The sequence below is a fragment of the Leptidea sinapis genome, chromosome 36, assembly GCF_905404315.1.
Source record: "Leptidea sinapis chromosome 36, ilLepSina1.1, whole genome shotgun sequence".
Lineage (NCBI taxonomy): Eukaryota > Metazoa > Arthropoda > Insecta > Lepidoptera > Pieridae > Leptidea > Leptidea sinapis.
Window position 1 is genome coordinate 2502956 of NC_066300.1, and position 17777 is coordinate 2520732.

At 34.2% G+C, this 17777-nt stretch overlaps 1 protein-coding gene across 2 annotated transcripts in view; it reads left to right on the top strand.

Moving 5' to 3' along the window:
- LOC126975570 (protein sidekick-2-like) overlaps positions 1-17777 on the top strand; it is a 308905-nt gene that overhangs the window by 32916 nt on the left and 258212 nt on the right. The window lies entirely within an intron of this gene.

The following is a 17777-nucleotide window of genomic DNA, read 5'->3' on the forward strand; positions in this document are numbered from 1 at the left end:
TTACTGTTACAGAACTAATACAATTATATCCTGATTTACTGGTATTTCTGCCATACGCGAAAGGGGTTACTGATAAAATAGTATAGGATACTGAAGAAGAAATTTCCTGAAAGCCAGTAGAAACCACTGGATCAAGCACAACCCACGAGTGATGTCTGTTGAACGCCAATACATCCCACGGCTTGTTAGAGAAACTATTGAAATTATAAAACGTCCTAAGAATTTTAATAAGGAGGATGGTTTTAGACTTGCGCAAGCATGGAATCCAGTGGTCTCACTCTGCCATACAGATACAATAAAAAATACTCGAATGTATGGACACGTAGTGTATGGATTCAGTGATCTTACTCTGCCATACAGATACAATAAAAATACCCGAATGTATGGATGTGTGATAGATAGTGTATGGAGTGAATTAGGGAATCAAAGACCGAAGTGAATAAGACGCCATGTGGACATATTGATGTACTATTAGTGTCAAGTTGTCAAGAGTTTCTCGCCGCCTCCGCTGTCCTTCCGTGACCACCATTCATCGATCGAAATATCGCTTTCAAATATTTAAAATACTAGTTTTTACCCGAGACCTTGTCCGCGTAGTATTTTAACGATTCCAATTCATTTGGGCAGCAAATTTTATTTTTTAGAATACTTTGCAAATAATACACATACAAACTGCTGCGGCTAACTATAAATTGCTTATTTTAATACATTTTATTAACTACTTTATTATGTTTTTCCATCTTTTGCGGGTAGTAAAAATATTGTGGGTTTGATTTGATAAAGTTTCCCATGTGAGAAATATTTTCTTCTTAAAGTACCTACTCCTGTTAGATACTTTTTAGCGTTATATTTCAACCCCTGCAAACCTCTTATTCGAGATAAAAGGTTCTTTCCAATTTCTAGTCTACATCTGTACTAAATTTCATTAAAATCGTTTCAGTAGCTAAGACGTCACAGCGTAACAAACATATTTACATTCGCATTTATAATATTAGTAGGGATATGTCGTGAGTACTCGTTATAATAATAACTATGACCACGGGAAGTGTTTTGGGAATACCAGTCAGTATAACCACCAAACATAGTAAAGAAACGGCGCCTATTTCTGCCATGAAGCAGTAATGTGTAAACTTTACTGTGTTTCGGTCTGGAGGGCACCGTAGCTAGTGAAATTACTCAAGGTGACAAGCGCAATTGTGATGTTGCTCAGAATTTTTCGGTTTTTCAAGAATCCTGAGTGTCACTGCATTGTAATGGGTAGGGCGTACTATTTAACATCAGCTAAACATCCTACTCGTCTCGTCCCTTATTTTCATAAAGAAAAAAAAACAAAAAGAAAGTATTCGAGCTTTTGGTCGTGTCAGATTTTCAATACAACACGCTCTAAGGCAAAGAATAAAACAGTTCGAATACACTTCACTAGAAGCTCATTCTCATCGTAATAGTATCTTCAAATTAAAATAAAATAATAAAATAAAAATTGCTTTTATTTTTCAACTATTATGATTTTTAATTAATTGATATGATTGATATGAAAAAGAAAATTTTACGAACGATACTGGTATTCCGTGCCAGTGCTCTAACCAACTGAGCTAACCGTGCGAGTGACGTATCGTCATGAAATCTTGTATGCTTTGTTCAACTCTCAGGTTGTGGCTTCATTGGTTAAAGCACTGGCACGGAACGCCAGAGGTCCTGGGTTCGACTCCCGCATCGTTCATTCAAATTTTATTTGTGTATTAATCCTAGAAGTGCGGGTTAGCACTTTAAAAACATAACAAATTGCTTAGATTTAATAGGTTATTACTATAATTTTATTAAAATTTAAAAGTAGTTGTCGCTTCTGTAGCGTAGGCCTCTCTTAAATCTTTTCAAACTTCTCTTTCCCGTGCCGTCAAATTACTACCAATTGTCAAATATAAAAAATGGGTACTACAATATATTGTAGCCCATCGCCAGCCTACGACGTAGCGTCGTATCCTTCCGTTCAACTTTTGTTATATTCGCTTGTTCTTGAATTATGTAAACAAGGGTTGTTTATAACTTTCACTTTGCTGCGACCTTCATCAGGCTACAGTTTCCTGAACCTTGTTACAAACATCTATATTTATATTTCATCTACAAAAGAGTAACGAAGCCGCGTCCGTACCCGAATAATATTTCGTATGAAATTTTTATTGGAAAATGGATTGAAAATGTGCGTTGAAATAGAAATATCTTATATTTAATATTATTTCTCAAAGGTGTGTTTTATGAATGGTGATTTTTTATTGTTCATCATGAAATTTATTAATATAAACACAATTTTAAGACTTGTGTTTTGCCACTTTAGTCAAAATATAACAAATTGTATTAAAATAAATAGACAGATTTTTCAAACTAAATTTTTGAAAAATTTCAAGTACAATCTGTTGTTAGTATTCTAGTTTTATATATCATCCATATTTTCTTTTTATGTTTTTATATTTTGTTAACAATTTGTTATGTTTTAAAAGAGATAACCCTCACTTCCCTCACTTTTGGGATTAATAAAAAACATAAAAAACAAACATAAATAAAACTGCAAACAAAATTTATGAACGATGTGGGACTGGAACCCGCGATGATCCCAAAAGTGAGGGTTATCACTTTAAAAACATAACAAGTTGTTTAGATTCGCAAGAGCGACATCTTATGTCAATTTCCTAATATGCAGAGTTGAGTAGGCTATCAACTGTAAAGTAGATCCTGTAGATGAAGCCACATCCTGAGAGTTGAACAAAGCATACAAGATTTTATAAACGATACGTCTCCTTGATCGTTTGGCTCAGTTGGAAAGAGGGCTCGCACGGAACGTGTAACTACGGAATAATCTGCGTAGGTTTTAACAATTAAGTGTTAGCGTTGGTCTGTTACTGTAGCTTAGTGTTACATTATCCTCTCATTATTGAACAAGGCCTTTTTATTTCCCATTAACCCTAAGTTGAACTCATTATTACTTCGATGCTTCTACAAAATAGCAACTCGGCGCTCTAACTTTGCATGACAACAGATTTGTTAACCATAAGAAGTTAACACAAATTAACCCTTGACTTCATTAGCGTCCTTTAACAACTTTTCGAAATTTCTACCAAGCGGAACGGTCTGGGAAGCCCTCGCCTGATTGTTTTCGATAAATCTTCGCATTTCGGCCGTCCGCGCCCCCGCGTGCTCGGAAACGATTCAAGTTCATCAGTCATTATTTTATCAGTGCTATTCATAATGAGATAGAGAGACTCGTTATACAAGAACATAAATAGTTAAAAATAATGTACAGAATTATTTAGATAGCCGAAGAAAACCTGGAAAAGTGCGAAATATTTGAATTAGATTGTATCAACTTCAATAGGGCTGCTTCTAGTAATTTTTTTATAGAATACTAGCTAGACAGACGTTGTTCTGTCAATAAACGGCACGAGAGATATGGTAAATGCGTGGGTGGGATCGTGACACAACAAACTATATATGTAAACCTTCCTTGAGCTTCAACGAATCTATTACAAAAGATTTCATTGAGATCGGTTGAATAGTTTAGGAGTTATTAGGGAACATTCCCTTTTATATATATAGAGAGATATGTATCATATATAGAATATAGATGAGTGTAGAGCTATCATTAAAAATTATCAATATCCAAAATAGAACCTGATAGTTGAACAAGATATACCAAGATTTACGATCGATGCATCACTGGGACGGTTGGCTCAGTTGGTAAGAGCACTCGGACGGAACCCGAGAGGCACGGATTTGAGCATCGCATCCTCCATAAATTTTTGTACAAATTAAACTATTTTGTATCATAGAAATTTAAACTTTATAGACATATATCTTGTGAACAATATAACATAAATTCACATATTCAAACTTGTGCAATCCACCAGAAGACTCGAGGTTTGAGTTTTTTGAGTTGCATAGTACCTCAAAAGCCCCCAAATGTCGTATCACCGCATTTTGACAACACCCTCTTAATCACATGAGTTGTATCGGCTTACTGGATCTCAAAATCTCGAAGGATTGTTGGTTTTGCGGTTATCTGAAAAGAAAATCCAAGTTGACTTCCAAAAACTGGGAGTAATAAAAAGATCATGGAATACTTCAAGCCTATATTATAGCGCTCTACAAAACGCAGTTTCGCACTCTTGTATTAGCTTAAACCACTTAACAGTGTGCAACACAGACCTGCTCAAAATGTACATGTAGATATCCAGTGCGCTGCGAATGGTAAGATCATCTTTCGCTGCCTAGAAACGACGCTTGATTGTGTGTCTTCTATCGCATTTATCACCATCAGAAATGTATCAGGATATCATCTGGATGTCTGTATTTCTTTTATGTACAAACAAACTATGGAAGCAGCTTCCTTATGCGTTGTTAAAAGGACCATACGACATTTGTACATTCAAAGAAAGCGAAAACACATTTTTTAAAGGCCAGGCGGTAAAATTTCAGTACAATTTTAGGCGGTGGGAATCACTTAACACAGGTGAACCGTACGCTCGTTTGTCCTCAACCGCCATAAAAAAAAACAAATTGTTATATATTAGCAAAGTAATTCTATAGTGAATATAAGCACGGAGAAGATAATATTAAAAGAAGAACTATAATCGAAGCATATAACTATAAAAGGCGGTTATAGAAACTTATCTCTACTAGCGAAGTTCATACCTATAAAGTTTGCTGGGACACTTAAGGAAATGTGCCGATTTCTACACCGCTCATGTCGAACAACTAAGTTTTGACTTATTGCCGATCTTACGTCGACCCAGTAAACATGTTAACGGGATATTTTTATCGGTTTTCTGTGACAACTAATTTGGGAGCAATTCATCTGAAAAAAGATAATTTATAGCGAATCCAAACTTCGAATGAAGTTTGCGATATTCATAGATATTACATTAATATATTTGCACCTTTATGTGACCGCTTTTCGTACGTATTATAAATAATATTTGCAGGCAAATAAAATAGACACATAATTTATTTATCAGTAATGTAAATTTTTTTTTCTTGCTTCGGCAACTTATTTCTATATAAATGCTATGTCTACCTATCCTCCAAAATGTTTATTTTACTCCCGATGTCCGATTTTATTACAAAAGTTTTTACCAACTGAACTTGAAACTGAACTGAAATGCCACTTCAGTTTTGCAATCGTTTGGACTATGTCGGTTACTTTGGTTCTCCTACGGATCTCCTCATTTCTGATTCGATCTCGCAGGGAAACTCCGAGTATAGCCCTCTCCATTGCCCTCTGAGCTGATCTGTTTAAGGCGGAATAAAACAACAACTCAGTCGAACGGATCGTTTATTACTGAATCACTTATGACTTTATGACTAATAAGTAATGAATGGCGATTGTCACCGGCCGGGGTGCAGGAGGGGCGACAACAATCATACATATCACCAACCCAACCAAAACCAACGCTAAGTTTTTAACTAAACTTATGTTTTTTTATATAGTAAGTATTTTACTTATGCAACATATTTTCCCTGAGGTAGGTACAATATTATACACCCAATATCATGATTTGCCTGTGTGTTAAAATACAACGCTTAAAGGGCGTATCTGTTTATTTGACCTATGTTTATGCTCCTGAGAAAAACGATATTGACAGGCAGACAAGGAAGTAATCCCCTATGTGAGATTGCTTTTTTTATTACAGTAGTGCGTCACCTTAATATATTCATAACAAAATAAACTGTATATCATTAATGTATTTTATTTATATATGTTTATCATTTATACTATTTTATAAAATTAGAACACCGCCACTAATTATCACATTTGTTACATTTCAATTTGTTACATTTTAAAGTGATAACCCTCACTTCCAGGATTAATACACAAATAAAATTTGATAAACAAATTTTATATGAACGATGCGGGAATCGAACCCACCACCCCTGATTTCCTTGCCAGTGCTTGCCCAACTGAGCTAACCGTTCGAGTGACGTATCGGCATAAAATTTTGTTTTTCAAATTTTATTTGTGTTGTTACGTATCAGCTACACAATTTGTGAAGCACTCAGAAATTTTATTTTAATAAATTATTAAAGTTACAGCATACCGTAGTTTATTAGTTACAGCCATCACACATAGCTATTAATGATAAGCATAACGTCAATAAAATTAAATAAAAATAGATTAAAAAACTTAAAACACGCTTTAGTCGAAAAGACAATGGTCGCAATTTAAAATAAACATCAACTCCTGCCTTATCGACGATAGATGATAAAATTATATAAATTAACAAAAAACCTATCTTGCAAATTGAAAAATGGAATTATGTTATCAATTCAATGTATTGTCCACGGTTCTCGATAAATCTACGAAGTTTGAACCAAATCTGGGCGTTTAAAGTGGCGCCCAAATGAGTCAGTTACAAACAAACATACATACTGTTGAAGCTAATAAAAAGCGTGTAAAATGTGCCAATCACGCAAGAGCACATCTAGATTTCTAGCCGTCTTTTGTCTTTTATATCAACTCACAATGAATTGAACACTATACTAAAACATTTCTTAAAATACTCTCTCGATTATGATTGATTGAAAAACCGTCTCGACAACAATAACTAAACATCAAAATATTCAATGGAAATTCTTAAAAAAATAGCAAGTATTTACGTTTACATCTCCGATTGTCATTATCGTTACAATATAGCTTTAGAAACATCAGCCGAAGAATAATAATAGACACTGATGGTCCTTTGAACAGTGGACTTTTATAAATGTTTTAATTACTTCGTCCGAACTCTAGACCCCGGGCGTTGTGAAAGGGGCGGTGAGGGGGTGCGGCTAGAGGGGAGAACTGATCGAAACAATATCACAGGTCCCGAGAATTCGATAAACTTTATAAACTGTTGGTCACCAAGCTATCTCCTTAATATCAGATTTTGATGAACATTACAGTCTTATATTGGTAAATTATTTAAGGGATGAGACGAACAATACGTTCAGTTGATGGTAATTGATACACCCTGCCCATTACAATGCAGTGCCGCTCAGTATAAATGAAAAACCCAAAAATTCTGAGCGGCACTACAACTGCGCTCATCACCTTGAGACATAAGCAGTCAAGTCTCATTTGCCCACTAGCTATGGCGCCCTTCAGACCGAAACACAATTAAGCGTACACATTACTGCTTCACGGTAGAAATAAGCGCCGTTGTGCTACCCACAATCTAGCCGGCATCCGGTGCAAAGGAGCCTCCCACTGGCGAATTTTTTTATTTATTGTCACTCTTTCTTCGCATAGTTTTTATACTAAGTAATTATTGATCACTGAAAAACACCATTATAAAAATATTACAAAATATTTAGTGTATTTCTATAGGTACCTACAGCTCAACACTATTACAACAAAAAAATTAAGCTGTAATATCTCTAGTAGGTGCAAACATTAATAACATAATATAGTATAGTTATACAGCATGTTGCTACAAGGATGACATTAAATAAACCGACGGGTAGTACTTAACCGTAATCATAAAACATTCTAAAAGAAATTATGCATCATTCACCTAAATAATTCAATTTTCCATAATATCATTTCGGTACATCCTGTAAGAAATCTGGTAGCCAAGTGCTAGTGTAGGCACTGCCACCTTCGTGCTGTCTTTTGCGACCACGTAAGGTTGATTAAAATTTTGATTTCTTAATAATATATGTATATATACGAGTATATACTTTTGTTTGTTTGAAAATTTCGAAATTTACATTATTTGGTATTTTAAATTTTAGAATTATTTTGTTTCGATTACGGTTAGATAGCTCTACTTGTGTGTTGATTTAATGTCGCCCTTTTTTTATGAAAATACGGGCCGAGACGGCTGAAATAGGCGCCGTTGTGGTACCCATAATCTAGCCGGCATCCTGTGCAATGGAGCCATTATAGTGCCACACTCTATAATATGTTTGTTTCAAAATGTTGGTATGTTTATAAGTATTTATATATTATGTTTATCGCATTAAATATTGTATAGAATCCATAGTATGGGCTATGTCTAGTTTTGGGTAAGATAATTTGTGTGAAATGTGTGTAAATATTATATTACCTTCTCTCTGTGTATACAACCAATATTCCTATCAGAATTGGATCACGCCGGAGATGAGTTTTCCTTGTTGAATGTGATCTTCTAATGCTGCAATATATGTATATCAACCACTTGTAGAGAAATAGCAGGTTGAACTGATAGAAAAATAGTGCACACTTAACCTAATCACATTATCTGGAATGGAAAAGAATTCTGCATCATTTTTCACTTCTGTGTTGATCAAAATACATATTTGTACTGCCTTCTGCCACTAAATACCGGAATGCACTGAATACAGTAGGAGGCTCCTTTGCACCGGATGGTTATGGGTGACAGTAATGTGTATGCATTACTGTGTTTCGGTCTGAAGGGCGCCGTAGCTAGTGAAAGTACTGGTCAAATGGGACTTGATAACTTATGTTTCAAGGTAACGAGCACAGTCGTAGTGCCGATCATAATTTTTGAGTTTTTCAATAATCCTGAGCGGTACTGCATTGTCATAGGCAGGGCACTAGGTTTTTCAGATATACCAAAACCGAGAGTGCCGTACGGCACACTATTCCCTCACATAGTTCTGAGCATAATTATGTTTATGAGATGGTTTATTTTGCATGGTCTTTTAGCTTGTCTCAATAGCTTTCAGATACATTCACTCAAATCATCCTGATTATAAGCAATCTTTTAAAACACGTACAATAAAACGCATCGACAGAACGCTGCGCGAGCGCCAAAATCACACCGATGTAAGGCACATCGCGCGATCAGTGTTTCCTGGAACGAAAAGGTTAATGGGTGTCATCACAACCTGTTATTTCTGTTTGTTTCATTGCGAGCGAATGTGTGCGGTGATCATTTAACATCAGGTGACCCTTACGTTATTTCGTCCTCCTCTTCACCGCAATGCAACATATTTTATCTAAATTTTTCTATATGTATTGTAACAGACGTCACTAACATGAATTCATATTTTACTCTCTAAAATATTAGTTTGACTGCATAACATTTTTATAAAAGTATTGGTCCAATTTAATTGTAAAGTCAGAACGTGTTACGTGTTTTAGCTGTTAGCACGCGAAACAGCTAACGAACCACTTGCCGCAAATAAAAACCCTGAATTTTATTTAAAAAAAGTTATAATGTTGGATATAGGTTTGATAACTGACCGATTGTCACTTGAAGTTAGGTCTATCATCAGAAATCTCTGCCTTTATGGAAGGATAAAAAAAAATTATGTGATTACGATTATTCATTTTATAATGTTTCTGGATCTTATGTGTATTTCTATAATTATAGTTTTTATATTTATTATAATCGAAAATAAAATGCTCGCATAATACCTTTATTTACTTACAGTGTGTATGGATTGATGCATCTACTGTACTCATTAACTTTTGTGTTTTCACTTATTTATATTTTTATTTTACTTATTGGTATAAGGCATTACTTTACATATATTGTAAAGTAAACTAGTTGTTCAACAATGAACGTGATTGTTGATTTAAAAGAGTAGCATTGAGTTTCTAGCTACTTCTTCTCATTAACACTCAACCTTTTTCGAAGTGATGGTAAATGCAAATAAATTCATATAAAAGCAAACTTTGGGCATATGTATTACATGAAATTGCTGTATCAGCAATTTTATGTAATAAATTCCTTCACTACATACATAGTGTGATCACTATGATGATATTCTTAACTTTATCAAAAATTTACTCCTCTGACTGTGTTGTCATACTCGGGGTCAATATATAGTGACGTTCAGTTCCGTGTTCACTTGGAAGAAAAGGCATTACTGGCCTCTGACGAGACAGTACACACTATTATGGTACAATCCACCGCCCGCAACAATGTAAGGCGCAGAATTTGTCTCAAATTTAGTACTGTTTTCACCTCTTGGCGGGCGCTCACTAGTACCAGATTCTTCCATTAAACCGCATACAACGAGTAGCAGACCGAACCGATACGACTCAGGGCCCTTCAAAAAAAAGGGCATTCATACCATATTATAGGCTGAAAATGTATCTCTTGATCCCTGGTCATGGGCGATTGGTTCACCACAATCCATCAAGTGAGCCTCTTGCTCGTTTGCTCATAATATTATAAAAAACATAGTAAAATACTTCCACTCTATAAATCCGGTAAAACAATCTTTACACTAACCATACCAGACTTATATTTATGAAACCTTAATTATTTTTTTTTGGAAAAGATAATGCAAAATCAATTGTTCCATCATTTTTGTGAGTCATTAACTACATCCTAAAGTTGCTTGAATAGAAGGGCATTCAACAAGCGAAGCTGGTGAGTTGCTTGAAACTGGGAAGAGTCTAGGGATGCAGTTGGCGTTTTATCTGGTTTATCGAAGGCTATTTAAAAGGTTTTAAAAGTGACAAGACCAGGAAGACTCCACCTTATGGTGGGTGATGAGCCCTGCCAATTATATATAGGAATCTTGGTTGAAATTTTAAGTCTATTAGCCCCCTATTTTCATTAGCTACAGCGAAACAGAATAATCGTTTCACATTACTGCTTCACGGTAGAACATGGCCCCTCTGTGGTCCAACATATCTCGTTGAATCCTGTGCAAAAAGGTATCCCACTGGTGTGAATAAATTAAAAACAATATAACGAGGTATGTATATTGTGTGCCTACTGCCTAAATTATAATATTAAAGAGTCGAGAAACATGTAAATAGAAACTTGAAATTCGCATCTCATCTTTATGTTATACAAAGTAACTTGTAACTTTGACGTGAAAGTTTAATCATTTTATCATTTTGGGCAGAGTGGGCACAATACTTGTGTACGAACAATTGTGTAAATTCAACTGTCAACGGAAGGTGGTGGCGGGGGACGAGGCGAGGCAAGGCGGGGGGATGTGCCTGCTCCACTCCGGTAGTGGCCGTGCCTCGCAATGTAATTAATTTAAACCCTACCACCGCAATGTATCTCATTGTAGCGCTGTCTACGAAAATCAACTTTATTCGTTTTGTTACATGATTTACTAACCTACTCCTACAAATTATATTCTTGTGGAGTTCCCATAGTTCTATTTTGCGGCGACGCATTTTGTAATTTATTATAGGAAAGGTAAAATGGAGAAAAGCATTCGTTACGGCATCAATTTAGTTCGAGTCGTGATTTAATTAGAAAACAATTACTTTGGGAACATATTCTATCACTTATTGTTAGTTATACTTAACACCAAAAGCATTAGTGTTTAGAAAGGATATGTTGATAATTTTTTTTGCATGGATTTGCGACTAAAGATAATTGTAAGGCATGTAGCGTGCGTAGATAATCCATGAACGAGTATGTGAATATCGAGTATCAAGCAAGCAGTGTTTTCACTCGTGTGTTCTCGTGATTAACATTATATATATATTATATATATATATATATATATATATATATATAACACAACAACAAAGACACGAAGAAGAGATATGGCCACCGAGCACTAGGTAAGGAATAATACACGTTAGCTACAGATAAAATGTAATTGAAATGATTTCAAACGATGAAAATATAAATCTTGATTTAAAAAAGTGACAGTGAGTTGGCAAAGACGAAGTAGTGGTAGATTCAATAAGAAAAAATATTTTTTCACTTCTCATGCTCTGAAATTGCTTATTTGTGAACGATATGGGCTGCACAAAATCGATTTTTGTGCACAAGTGCACAAAAGGATCTACTCATAAATGTATCTATATTAAGGCAAAGAAAATGAGCCATACAGCCAAACACAATAAAAAGTTCAGAGATAGAATTTGTTATTTTATAATATTTACCCCGAAATTACGATCAGCCAACGAACCATTTTTTATCCGAGGCTAAAAGTCTCGTAAATAAAAAATGGTTCGTTTGTGCACTCGTAAAATCTACTATTTTTGACATTCATAAGTGTCATTTCCGTGACCTACATGAATAAAGTGATTTTGATTTGATTTTGATTATACATGTATTGCCTTTTACAAAGTTGACAGGTAAAATTATAATGAAATAATAAGTACTATATAATAACTATTATTACTATTATGGTAATTCTATAAAAAAATGAAGAAGTCCTGAATAATGTGCGCTTGTGATACATCATTATTAACCCGTCAGTGGCTAAGCTGCCACAAAGCGCGTGGCGCCCATGGCAGTCTTAAGCCGCCGCGGGTTATCGACGCCAAGGTCAACGGGCTCGGGCTACAATAAAATTTATTGCTTTTGAAGTGTTTCGGCTTGTTTATAAAAACATAGATGTGCGTATAGGGTGCAAGAATAGTAGTTTTCTGAATATGTGAGAGTGTTATGAATTGTGAGTAGTGTGTAGCGTTGAGTCGACATGTACATAGTATGTTAAGTTGAAGCATTTTATAGATAAGTTATTTGATTTTGACGACCAATATAGCCGAATGGTAAGTGACCCTGACTACTAAGCTAGAGTCCCGGGTTGGAAACCCCGTAGCTGCAATCATTTATACGATGAATAATATGGAATATGTTTGTTTCCGAGTCATGGATGTTTATATGTGTTTAAGTAAGTTTATTGTATTAAATATTTCGTTGTCTTGTACCCATAGTACAGGCTATGCCTAGCTTGGGCCAAGATAATTTGTGTACGAGTGTGTCAATATTATATTATTATATTTTAAACTACACGTAACGTCAAATAAGGCTTGAATCCTCATGAGTATTCGAACAAACGTCGTTGTGTCTTGAGTCATTTCACTCGTATCACCTTTTACTTGACAATATGAACTGACATTACGACAGTTAAAAGCATACAAATCCAAGAAAGTTTTCAAAGCTATATTCATGTGTTCATATGAGTAGTTATTTTTTTTTTCCCTGAAAAACCTTGTAACTACAATTAATAGATGTATAAGCTACTTATAAAAATATTACTGTGCCTGAAAATCTCAATAATTAAATATTTTTATGTAATACTAACATTTTAAATAATGAGTAAATAAATTTGAATTTAAATTTTTTTGATTAAAAATAGGATTTTATAATCATTTACTGATTGAAAAATCTACAAAATTTATGATTTTTTACTGTTCTTTAATCCGATTTAGTAAAATATAACTACAAAACTGTAGAGATCCTATTAAACCCTTTGTTGATTTTGCACGAATATAATATATTGGAGATAATAGTGTCAAATGAATAAGTTAATACTTAATTGAATACAGTTTCAAAAAAAGCCTAAATCAACACACATTTTCAGACTGAAGTTTGAATTTTTCATCTAATTTCCATTTACCAATCGGATAAATAATGCGCAAATTAACAAGAATCTAAATATATTGCGTACATTATTCTTTCTCGATTACAACGCTATGGCGGCTAAAGGTTCTAGAATATTGTTTTTAATTCATTCTAATAGAAATTTTGCCAATTAAAACGTAGTCAATAAGAAAATATGGCTCTTCCGTTATGGATTTCGTAATGGCCATGGGCGGCGTCTTTTTCTGCTGTGAAGTATTAATGTGTAAGCATTATTGTGTTTGGGTCTGAAGTGCGAAGAAACTTGTGGAATACTGGGCAAATGAGACTTAACATCTTATAAAAAACAGTAATGGTATCTTATATATCTCGGGACGCCAAGCAGACGTGATAACTTAAACTAAATTAAGTTGAACTATTTAATATTGAAATTGTTTAACTTGAGAAAAGCTTAAGTTATTACATAAATTTTATATATATTAAAATGATAATGTGAGGAAAGGTTAATTAATAAAATCTTTTATCATATAAATATATTTTATTCTTAGCTACAATTCTTGAATATGTCCTTTAGAAAATTTGTATTTGAACATTATTAGCATTATTATTTAATCCTATAAAAGTATTAATTGGTAAGAGTGAGAGAGAAGGAGCCTGCCTGCAGCTGTCGTATACGTGAGAGAAAGGGAAGCCAGATAAACTGCCGCCGTAACGCGTTACGTTACGAAACGGTATACCCTAACATGAGAAGTTATTACTTCAGAAAAGTCTCTATTACAATACTGTAAATTTAACATTTTTAATTAATCCTTGCGATGGACATACGACCGGTGATTACTCACACTCACGTAACCCACACTCTGGTAATGACCGCAGGAAGTTGCTCTGCGAGTGATTCTGACCGCCAAGTGAGCGTCAATATGTGGTATCAGTGATAGTTCTTATTACTGCCATATGTAAAAAGAGTTTTCACTAGAGTGTGAACAGTCAGCCATCAATTATTAACATTAACCTACAATATACTAAGTATTCTACTAATCATTATTACTTTTTATCAAATATTTGATTTACTTAAACACGACTCATATATTAAATGCAGCATCTTATAAACTAATTTATTATGTATATTACTAAGGCTGTCATTGTAAAATACTCTGTTTGATTGAAAACATTGGGCGTTGAGTTTCTTGTATGTTCTTCTCACGAGCTCTACATTTTAGATTTTATTAGATTCTGTAATTAAAATGAAATATTTATAGTGACGATTTAAAAGCGCTTTGCTGAAGCCTAATTGAATTCAGTTTATTTAACATTGACATTTAATTGCGTATAGACAAATTAACCAATGGGAGGCTCCTTTGAACTGGAAGCCACCAGCCACTGATACTACGGCGCCTATTCCTGCGGTGAAGCAGTAATGTGTAAATATTACTGGACAAATGAGATATAACATCTTATGAATGAATATACTGTAGATATAGATATATATATATATATGTGTCTCTTTTATTCACACGGAACATATATAGTATGTTCTCCTTTTAGTACACGGGAAAATAAATAAAAATAATAAACAATAATATACTTTTCTATATTACGAAGATAAAATCCCTTAGAAAGAAAACCGAGACGAAATCTGTGCAACGATTCCTTGGAATTATTTTTATAGAACAGGAGAACAAACGACAGTATAGAATTTATGTATCACTTAACATCAGATGATCTATAAGTATAGATTAACGGCCCAATATACTATATACAGATAGAGATAAATAACTACCTTCTACTGTCAGTAATTAGCTGTCAATGATCTGAAGCTGTCCCAATATACCCGATAACTCATTCTTGTCGCCTTATGTTGGGAAATTCTATCGCTGGTAAGCTATACGTTGTCCCATTGACAGACGGCGTGTACGGATAAGGTGAGTTACCTGATTTCTGACCTGGTTCATCGGCGAATTTGGTTGCGGGTCACGAGAGATTATAATCAAATGTAGAATAACACCCGGACCACCTCGTTAGTTGAAATTAGTCTGTATTTATGCAACATTATAATGTAAATGAATGCGGGATGCAGTGCCGCTGATAGCGGGGATAACATAATTCACAAACACGACCCGCTCCACGCGCACGAACCGGATACCGCCTCAGAACCGGTTACCGGTAACTGGTTCATCACGATGATGATGGTTTAGTTTAGTACGTGGGTGGCGCTGACTCTCACCACGGAGCTCCCGGTTCAATCGTCCCCCGCCACGTACCAATGTATTTTCAGCTTTCGATTTCATATGTACGTTAATTTGATACTTTATAAGGTGACCACTTACCATCAAGTCACCCGTATGCTCGTTTCTCGTTTCATGTCTACCTCTTCCATAAAATGTGACAGTTAATCTTCTTTAACCAGACCAGGCCGTCTCAGAAAGTTACAAGCCTTTTCAGAGTGATGCTGAACCTATATACATAGGTTGTTTTACAATTTACAGTGGCAGGTTGATGATAGTGTTGATGAAGTGATGTTTCTGATAAAGGCATAAAAGACATTTATTTTCTGAAAATTTATTCCTTTAGAATTCTTTTTGATATCATTTCTAATATACTAGATACTACTACCGCTTCGGAAATATATCACGCTCTGAGAGAGAAGAAGGGGCGCAAGAAAACCTGCCAGCAATTTTTTTGCGCTCTTTTTAATGAAATTTATAATATTGTACTGTGATTGCTATTGCTATAAAGTAAGCATAATCTAGTCCCAGGCTTTCGGATCACTAAGATTCAGCAGTGGAGTAGTTGGACTTACGATAGAGCCATTTTTAAATAAAACATCTAGATTTGTTTATAGATAATGCCCGAACAGTGACTGGGACTTTATAATAAATGTTTATACATTTACCCTTAAAACTACTATGTATCTTATGAAGCCTACTAGAATTAGTTACAAGCAATCCCTTATTTAAGAATAAGAATAATTTATTGAAGTACCATATTAGTTACATAGATTTACAAAATATCTGTTACAAAGTATACGTTGGTTTAATGTAAGTAACGTAAATTTTACAAGTATTCTGTCCTCACACTAGGATTCCCTGTGTCGTGAGATCCAGTCTCTTCCCCTATAATAGTACAAAATGAAAATAATATAAATTTGCGTGTATGTGTGTGTACGGATGTGTGTGTATGTGTTTGTGCTAAGTAAGATAAGAAAATTGCTAACGTTGGTATAATAATTTAAATTATTGTTTTTTAGTTTACAACATTTATAAGTTAACCAATCAAATATTACTTTTTTACAACTGCGTTTGGTCTTATCTATAGAACTCCTATTTTGTTTGTATAATTTACTGTACAGGTAAGGCCCCAGAATTTCTAGTATTATAATAATGAAAATCACTATGGAGAGCATAAAGGTGACGATTTTTGTGAAAGTATGTTAGATTTACATAATTGTACTGACAATGAAGAGTCATAATATTTATTTCTTTAAATTTTTCTTTGAGAGACTATCTATAACCAAGCTGATATATAGCATAAACAGCTCTCTCTCTCGGATTCAATAATGCCACACAATAATTAGATTTAAAATACACGTGACATTGCATTGTAACTGGCAGGGTTTCACTTACCATTAGGTTTCGTCACTTTTTCTCTCAAAAGAAATCGCCATAAGCTACGTAAGAAATGTATCACTTTTTATACATATTACTTGAGTTAAAAATTATTTGTTGGTACATTCATGAAGGCTGATGAATGGTGAAAGCAGATGGTGTGTGATCATGTAAAATCGATATATTTGTTACTATCAAGGAATTCATTTGCTATGTGCATAGTTTTGTGTATTCTATGACTTGCATTTGTAATTCTTAATTGTTATAAGACTCTTTCAGAGTGAATTTTGATGAATAATTTCCGAAAAACCAAGTTCTCCATTCTACCATATCACATGTCTTACGTCGTATGTTACGATGCATTTTGTGACCACCTGGTGATAGGGTTATCTACCATATCTAAACAAAATAGAGTATAGTACTAAATTTCATGAATGTGTGCTTTATAATCTATAGCATTATAAAAGTATCTTTAATTTATTTATTTATTACACTTTTTTGACACCACATTAACAAAATATAACTTAACTACTTACATACATAATTACATGATATGGTGCAAATGGCGGCCTTATCACTATATAGTGATCTCTTCCAGGCAACCATTTGTAATACAATAAAAGAGAAAGACAGTACATTAAAAGGGTAAGAAAAGTGTCAAAAATATAGACACACATAATATATATTATACTAAAATATAGATCAATTTATAAGAAAGTAAAATAAGTAAAAAGTAGGAACAATAATTAACATTGCAGAATTGTTGAATTATGTTGATGGATACAATACATACAGATAGATCTATCAAATAGAGGACAGATAATGTTTTTTAGTTGATTTTTTCTTTGAACATTATTTTTATAAAAGCTGATTATTTTAGCGCACGCCAGTCACGCTC